Raw genomic sequence first — 9,321 nt, forward strand, 5'->3', positions numbered from 1 at the left:
CACTCCAATTTCACAGCTCCGAGTTGCATTCTCTCTGGTTAATCACCACCATTTTTAGCTCACTGATGTTAGCTGGTAATGTATCATGGCTGCATCTATTTGATGGATACCGACTTGATCTCACCACCAGTGCTTCTACCCCAGTGCCTCTCTGCAGTTGATGAGTAGAACTAAAATCAATGAGAATTAAGTATTGAAGTGGTTTTGGAATCAGAATCATTGCTGCAATTGATTCACTTTAATTGTGGTGTCTCACACTCCTGAAGGCAGTGTAAACATTTGCGGTTGCCACCTCAAAGGACAAACAAGGGTGTCCGGCCCCAGCTCTTCAGAAGCCGTGCCTGAGACCAAAGCAGCACACAGCTGTGGTGTCTGTCACCAGCAGAGGCTGCAAGAGCATGCAGGAAGTAATGTCCTGCACTGAAACATCCTGCATCCTCAGTGTGCAGCTCTGAGAGCATTGGTCTTCTGTACACATTTTGTGTAGCTAGTTGAATTGCTTTTTGTTTGGCATGTCCGGGGGAATTCCTGGATAATACTACTGCGTGTGAGTTTTGCACCATATCAAACATGCAATTGGGAAAAGAACACAAAAATTAGGTGAGATTTCCAAGAATTTCCAATCATCTCTATCATCATCAATCATCTCTAAGGAAAGCTAGAGCAAAGCCTAGCTTGTCCACACAGGTGATTTAAAGGAAGATATGAATAATGAACCTTGCCTGTAAGAGCAGGAAAGCAGATTCTTCTGGCTCTGGACAAGGTTTTAAACTAAAAGAGGGGAATTTAGCTTAGATGAAAATGGGAAATTTTTCACAGAGAGGGTGTGAGGCACTGGCAGAGCTGCCCATAGAAACTGTTCTGCCCCATCCCTGGAGGCACTCCAGGCCAGGTTGGATGGGTCCTGGACAGCCTCAGCTGGTGGGGGCAGCCCTGCCCATGGCTGGGGGTTTAAACTGAGTGAGCTTTAAGGCTTCTTCCAACCCATGCCATTCTGTGATTCTATGATTCTGTGATTCTATGCTGGGAGGGCAAGCCTCTCCTGCACTGACACTCCCAATTGTAAAACAGCGCACTTGATTTACTGCAGCTATGTACATTGCAGTCAGGAGTGCAGCTCAGCAAAAACACACCAAGCAGACAGGCTGCCCAAACAGGTTCCCATCTAACTCCTATGTGCTCTGTAAGGCAAGCACTTAGAAGCAGTAAAATTACAGGCTGGATGCTGAGAATAAATCAGAGCTCAGTTACACTTCTGGGGTTTCAGTTGAGCAGCTGTTTCTTCATCTGGCCCCAAAGGATTTTGTGCTATTAGGGTTTGCTTGGCCTACAGCAGCCAAAATTATTAATTGCTATACATAATTTGTATACTTATAATTATTGAAAATAATAATAGGATCTAAGTGATAACGTTAACTTGTTACAGTGAGAATATTTTCTAGGCCAACAGGAAAGGAACTGGAGACCAGTTTTATTTACCATTGCAATATCCAGGCTTAAAACATAATGGAGAATGGATGCACCAATAAAGGCTGTCTGAGTTTCTATCTCAAACATGCAATTCAGTTAAATTACCATTTCTGGTCCTTGCTATTCCTTGGGATCATCCACTGGGAGAACTAAAAAATCAGCATCTTCATCTCCAAGGAGAGAAGAATAGCTCCAACAGATGGTGAGCATGCAGGAAAAGAGAGAAAAGGTCAGAGAGCCAGGGGAGGGTGGGGAGCGAGACCCATGAGGGAATGAGGTTGAGGAGGAGTTCACTGCTGCACTGGGTTTGTACAGACAAGCCATGTCAATGCAGCAGATTTATCTCCTGCTATTGAAAGCATGCTCACCATCTACTGGAGATACTCTTCTGTGCACCCATGAGGTGGTGGGTGCACTCTGCACCCACTCTGCACCCACTCTGCACCTCATATGGGAGTTGGTCAGATACTGCTGCAGAGATCCACAATAGCCTGTGCCCATTACTTTATTTTCCCATTATTTCCCACAGCCTTAACAAGCCTACAGAGGAGAAAATCCCATCTGATTTTGTCTCCGTGGGTAATGTTTTTACTCAGCAGCATTTTCAATAGAGTGAGAGAGATCAAGCAAAGGCCTCGGTCAGTGAATCAGAAAATGAATATCTTCAGCTCTGTATATCTTAGATTTCCATCTTAGTGTTTTGCTGTTAGCATTTTTCCATGTTGACAACCATGTTGCTAGAACACTCCTAGCAGATACCTGGGCACTTTGGAAAAACCCTCCTGGCCACATAGTTCTTAAAATATGTCCAGCTTTTCTAACTAGTGGAGTGATTCATTAAAGTGGATGGAGAATTTCTTTAAAGAGCAGAGAAGGAAATAATAATTGCGGGTGAAAAGCCTTAGAATGTGCCAAGGTCAGACCGTAATGACCTGACCGAATCTGACCTTGGGTAAGACATGGAAATATCAGTATTAGAAAGATAAAAGAGTTCAAACACCTGGGGCAAATCACTCTTGCTATGCCTCTCCTGTAATTCTCCCCAAGAATGGAAAAAATGTGTGAACCTAAGTTACCTGATATTTAATTTGATAGCATACTGAAATCCAGAGGAATCTCTGGTTGCTTTCTTACATGTCCTGATATATGACTCTTGGTGAAAGTGTCTAGAATACACAGGTCACTACTCATCCATGCTTAGGGTAGGCTATGCCCAGAGCTCAGAGACCTTCAGAGCAGAAATTGTTTATAGGTGGAATGAGTCCTGTGTGACATGTAGTGATCTAGATAAGGTTGTGCATCATAACCACATGCCAACATGAGCAATTTGCATCAGTGAACTGTCCAGAGCCTCAATGGAGCTTGAATATGATCTCTTTGGTTAGGAGAAGCAGTGCTGGACCCTAGACAGCAGCCGGAGGAGCCAAATGACCTATGGCTGCCTAGTAAAAACTTCTGCACATCACAGCCTTTTTGCACACATCGGGCATGACTGTTTCCAATGAGATGCCATCTGGAATAAGAACAGGCAACTTCAAGCATGTATTTGAGCATTCAAACAAGTTCAGAAAGCAGACAGGAATGAAGTTAGCATTCATATATTTCCCAGGCTCATATACCTAGAAGCCAAATGTTCCAGCTAAACAGATTGTGCCCTATTAAAACAGCACAGCGACAATAGCTTAGCCCACAAGATGTCATCTGGCTCATCGTTACACAACAGTGTGTCCATTGGCTATGCATACTTTCCTTGCATTCTTAATAAAAACACTTATGCCTTGCTACCTTCCTTGCTCGCCCCAGCCACACATCAAGGGAAGAGGGATTACTTTCATAGGAGGACCAACTGATTTCTGCAAATAATAACAACACCAACTTTCCTTTTTTCAGAACAAAACAAAGGAAATGCCAACTAATATAGCTGATATTTTGCAGCACTTTCAGATTAGAACTGGAGCATAGTTTAAAAAAAAAAAAAAAAAAAGCTATGTTCACATGACATTTATAAACCCCACTTATTCACTGAATTCTTTACTCTTGTGATAGGTCACAATGGAGATCAGTCAAACTGTGACGAATGACATAAACTAACATCTCTAGTCAGGGAAAAGACACACATTGCAAAGCAGCCAAAGGGAGTGCTCAAAAGAAAGGAACCCTCAAGCAAGATCAGGTGTCTGCTGAACAGCTGTGTAAGGTGCTTCTGTAAGACCAGTGTTCAGCACTGAATATCTGAAATTTCAGACTGCAACTCCATCCCATCAGCTGGTGCTTAACACTGAAGAGGCCACACTTCCAAGAGTTTGTTTCCGTACGTTCCTGCTGTCCTGCTGAGATAAGTGCTAGGGGTGATATGGAACATCAGCTTCTGACAGTGAACCCTAAGGACAGCAGTGTCCACCGGGCATCCCATCAGAGCAGGCTGATACAGTAGAAGCGTCACTGAGTCCTGTTAGTGCTTGACATGCAAATCATGATGAGATAGGCTGGGTTTTGCTTAAATATAGGCAAGATGATAATGACATGAAAGTGCTAGAACAGGACTCTAGAGATCCAGATTAATTTTCTAGATGTGCACAGATACCCCTTGTATTTGTTCTTTGCACTCTGGCTGCTTCATCAGCTCTGCAGACAGAGGAACAATCCCTTTTTTTTAAAGAATGTTCTTGGCAAGGGCCTGGCTGCTGCTGTGGCCAACGTTATCTGTCCATCCAGTTCTCTATGTACTCTATGTCCGTATCTCTCCTTTCCATTTGCACTGAGACTCTTTAGATCAGGACTGATCTTTTGCTCTGGGATACGTCTGTGTTCTTCAGATAGCAAAAAGAATGCTGTAGTCCTCATCCATCTCTGGGCAACACTGATAAGTAGCTATGATAATCCACCACATTTCTGAAAATAAATTTGCAATGACACCTTGCTTAGAACAGGAGTATTGTCTTAGTGTATTCATACAAATATATAGTGCATTATCATCATGGTATCTGCATGACACAATGGGTTTAAAACAAGAGAAGAGGCCTGGGGCAGTCATTTAAATTTAGGTTTTGAAGGCTGAGATGGGATGACAGAGAGATGCCAGAAGTTTAGAAGTGGCATTCAGAAACCAAGGAGCCACTTTTAAGTAATTCACAGCCAAATATTGCCACTATTTTGCCAAAAGGGTTGCTTGCACCACTGAGTACCATGTGGTCCTTCCTCAAATGTCTGAGTCAGTAGACCAGGGTGGCTCTGACTGAGCCATGCCAGGAAGGAACAGACATGAACTGCGATATATTCCCACGTGAACACACATGGGAACTCCCTAATCCCCTACTCACTCACCAAGTTCACCATGGCATGAGGGGATTTGTCAAATCAAGAAAACCAACTTAAGCCTTTTTCTACTATGTTAAAATGCTTGGGAAGAGGGAAACAAAAAAAACCAACCCATGACAGCTTTTGTTGCTGCTGTTCCAGATGAAGAGATTTTTGCATATATCCATGGTTAAAAGACTGGCTCACAGCAGGGGACCCCCAGCACCCCAGCTAGAGCAAATACAAGAGCATGGTGTATCAGCCATGCCTGAGGAAGGGATTTTTCTGAGAAAATGTATATACTGGAGCATGAACTGGCAACCCAATTGTCATGGGCCTGATTTTCTGAGGCTCAAATCACAGCTACCTCTTGGAAGCCTCCCCAGAAGGCTTCTGCTTCTGTGCACCGAGATGTGCCGTGTGTTTCTTGTGATGAGCATTGCTCAGGGTGCCTCTGGGTGCGCTGCATCTGGAGGGAGAGGGGCAGGCTTCCTTAGTCCCTTGGCTCCTTCTTCATGGCTGCAGGGCTGCAGACAGCCCCACAATGACACCTGTTTTCCCTGTAGTGCTTGGCCAGCCAAGTGCATCCTTTCACTCCTGTCCTGTGGCCTCAAGAGTTTGCAGTTGTGTAGAGCAAAGCAAAGCCCAAGATGCTATCAGAAACATTAGCCTTTTCTTCACCCATTCATTTAAAAATGCCTCTTAACATTTATACCCCCTGAAGGCTGCATGCACTAAATGCAGTCACCTCACTCTCCTCAATAACTGGAGCAGAAAAGGCTCTCTTTCTCTGTGAAGTATCATGTCCAGCTGCTGGCGGAGTTTTATTGTCCTTTTCTCTGGTTTTTCAGCTGTCCTTGAAGGAGCACAGCCCCCAGCCAGGCACAGAAGCTGCTCAGCACAGACTCCTTGCCACGGCTCACCCTCTGCACACGGTCCCTGGCACAGACAGAGGCTGCAATGTCCCTCCTGATTATAGTATCCCAGTATGGCCCCCTCACCCTTCCTTTTCTTGTGTCCCACAACATGACTTATAGGTATCCATGCTTTCAGAACAATTGAAAGATCTGGAGTGGAAGGGAGAATTCCTCTTCCAGAAGCAGTGTTGAAGGATTGCCTTTTCTTTCCACTGTGTGCTTCCCTGAAGTACTGAAGCATCAGCAACTACTGCACAGTGGAAATTCACTGCCTGACTTAAAATGCAAATCTTTGAATGTGATGCACTTGCTCTGTTAGTTAAATAAATTGCCCGTCACCATTACTATGTATTGTATTATATGTTTATTACATTGACCTGTTCTTGATCCAGAGGTCAACAACTCTGTCTGCAGCAAGGGGTTGGAACTACATGATCCTTAATGTCCCTTCCAACCCTAGACATTCTATGATTTTATGATTCACGTAGTTCCTTGTTGTCTCCTGTTCACTTGAAACATACATCAGCATAACACTAACACTAGCCAACACTGATTCAATCACACAGGTAAGTCGTAATCCTTCCAGCATGGTGTTTGTATTCTCAACCATCTGACCCATTCTGCCCCATTCTTTTTCCTCTGCTTGGCCACCCTGCAGTGCAGTACCTCAGCCTGGCTTTCTGGCCTTTGATGGGCAGCAGGAAGGGATGGAGAGTGCTCATCAAATGCCAAAGTTCTGGGTTTGCAGGACAAAATACCAGTGCCCCTCTGCTGCCCAGAAGCATGACACATGCCATGCCTTCTCCATCCCCTGGTTCCTCATGCACCTGCTCACCACCCAAATCTGCCCCAAGACCTCCACATCCTGACTGGCACCACAGCACAGGGCAGAGTTGTACTTTCTATGTTTGGCTGCACTGCTTGGGAGAAGTGATTTAGTGCCCTGATTTTTTGTTTCTTTGTGTTCTTCCTAGGCAGTGCTTAAGATTGAAATTGGAAATGCAGAGCTAACATTGTAGAGGAAAAATTCAAATGCCAGCATTTTAATAGTATGGATTATTTTTCCATTTTATTGTTCACATCAGAGCATTGCTCTGAACCTCCATACCTGTTTTCCCGTGAATACTGATCAGGTTTAATATGAAACATCAATCATTGCAGAGCTCTACAAATGTGTCAGGATGGAATAATAAGTAGCCTTTTGGCTAAGGCAGTGCAGTATGTGCTTAGTCTTTATCACCATCATCAGAAAGCACATTGCTGGCTTGTACTGGTGACTGGGGTTTTTACACACACAAAAGCAAAGGGCAGGGCTCTGCAACAGTCAAGCCAGTCCAGGGTACAGTGTTATGTGCACTCTCTTCCTCCAGAACAATCCCCACATGAGATGACACCAAGAAGAAGCTGTGGGACACAGCAATGAAGTGGAGTGGCACACTGCAGTTCCTTTTTCTGTTTTGATTGGAAACATTTGTTTTCAATCTTTCTAGACAGAGAGCAGATGGGGAGTCCAGCAGGGTGTATTTCCAGTTTCCTAATGCAGTGTTGTGTTCTCATCTGTGGTGACAAGGCTTTGCAGACAGGAGAAGCGTGTCTGCTTCAAATACCCAGCCACGGCTGCTAATTAGCTCCTCATAGATCTGCAAGGAAGATGACAGAATCACAGAGCTGTAGGGACTGGAAGGGACCTCTAGAGATCTTCAAATCCAACCCCCTGCTAAAGCAGGTTCCCTACAGCAGGTCACACAGGTAGGTATCCAGGTATGTCTGAATATCTCCAGAGAACAAGACTCCACAATCTCTCTGGGCAGGTATGTTGGTGGTACGGCAGCAGAGGTTGAACCTTCCCACCAATATCCCGTTACATTCTGTTGCTGTGTGACAGATGGCAGTGGAGGGGCAGTCTGACACAACGGTGTCTGACATGGAAGTGTGTCTGGAGCAAAGGTGTGAAATTGAATTCCTCAACAACACTATCAAAGCAGCTGTGAAACAGTGGATCGCTTCTGTTGGTGCAGATTGTTACAAGCATAGCGTGCAGGTTCTTGTTCAGCACTGTCAAAAATGCATAGCTAATGGTGGTAACTGTGTTGAAAAACAGTGATCATAGCTGAGAACTTGTTCTATCAGGAAGCGTTATTGTATCTATGGTAGTTTTTGTGGAAATAAATAGGAGGCATTACTTTCAGAGTGACGTACATATCTGAAAAACAAATGATGCACAAGCAATTGCTCACCACCCGCTGACCAATGCCCAGCCAGTCTCCAGGCAGTGGCTGCCTGCCCTGGCCAACTCCACACTGTTTTCAAGGTTTCTATCATACAGTTATGTGACATGGTTGGCCAGTTCAGGCAGTCCTGGTCCTGCCCCCTCCCAGTTCCTTGTGTCCCTCACAGCCCCCCTCACCAGCAGGACAGGACCAGAAGCTGAAAAACTGCAATGTCCTTGGTTCGGTACAGCACTGCTCCGCAAAAACTAAACCATTGGTGTGCTATCTACATTGTTTTTTTCCTAAAGCCAAAAGATAGCATCATTCCAGACACTGTGAAGGGAAAATCTACTCCATCCCAGCTGAAAGCAGACAAATTGTTATAAGCATTGATAAGATCCCCTCTCAGCTTTCTCTTCTCCAGGCTGAATAGTTCCAGGTCTCTCGGCTTTTCTTCCTACAGGAGATGCTCTAGGCCCTTCATCATCTCTGTGGCCCTCCACTGGACTCTCTCTAGGAGATCCCTGTCTTTTCTGACCTGAGGAACCCAGAACTAGACTCCAGATGTGGACTCAAGAGCAGAGCAGAGGGTGAGGATCACCTCCCTTGACCTGCTGGTCACACTCTTTAATGCACCCTAGGATCCCATTGGCCTTCTTGGCCACCATTCCACACTGTCAGTTCATGGCCAACTACTCCTGTGAAGGGCTCCTTTCTAGCAGGCCAGCCCCTAAGCTATACTGGTGCATGCAGTTATTCCTCTCCAGGTGCAGGACCCTACACTTACTCTTGTTGAATCTCATCAGGTTCCTCTTTGCCCAACTCTCCAGTTTGTCCAGCTCTTGTTGAATGGTGGCACAGCCTTCAGTGTGCCAGCCACTTGTTTCAGCTTTATATCATCAGCAAACCTGCTGACGATAGATTATCCCTCCATCCTCATCACTGATGAAGATGTTCATGTGATCATTTTTCTTTCATGAGTGGAGTGGGTTAATATGATCGCTCACAACAAAAAAGGGAGTATTAAATAACTGAGATGAGAGTGTGGTCAAATCAGAAGGGGGAAGAGCAGAGAGGTGTTGCAGCCATGTGGGATGACATCCTGTTTGCAGCTTGAAATACAGAAAAGGAGGAGGGCATAGGCAGCCCTGTTTTCTCTCTTAGCTGGAGAAGTTACTGCTTTAGATAGTACCATGGCCTAAATTGAAGAGACTTACTCTTCTTAGTGTGGTATTATTTGGTGCTGTTGCTTTGCTAATTACTTAGGGTTATTATTATTATTTTTTTTACATTGTTGTTGTTTTATTTTTGTTTTCTTTTGTCAGGTTTGGTTTATTTATTTATTTTTAAAATCAGATTATTTGTTTTGTGTAGTAGGGAGTTGGGTGAGCTGTGAGTTGAATGAAATTCATGTACTAGGTGGAATG

This window comes from Tympanuchus pallidicinctus, unplaced genomic scaffold (genome assembly GCF_026119805.1).
Source record: "Tympanuchus pallidicinctus isolate F22 unplaced genomic scaffold, pur_lepc_1.0 scaffold1, whole genome shotgun sequence".
NCBI lineage: Eukaryota > Metazoa > Chordata > Aves > Galliformes > Phasianidae > Tympanuchus > Tympanuchus pallidicinctus.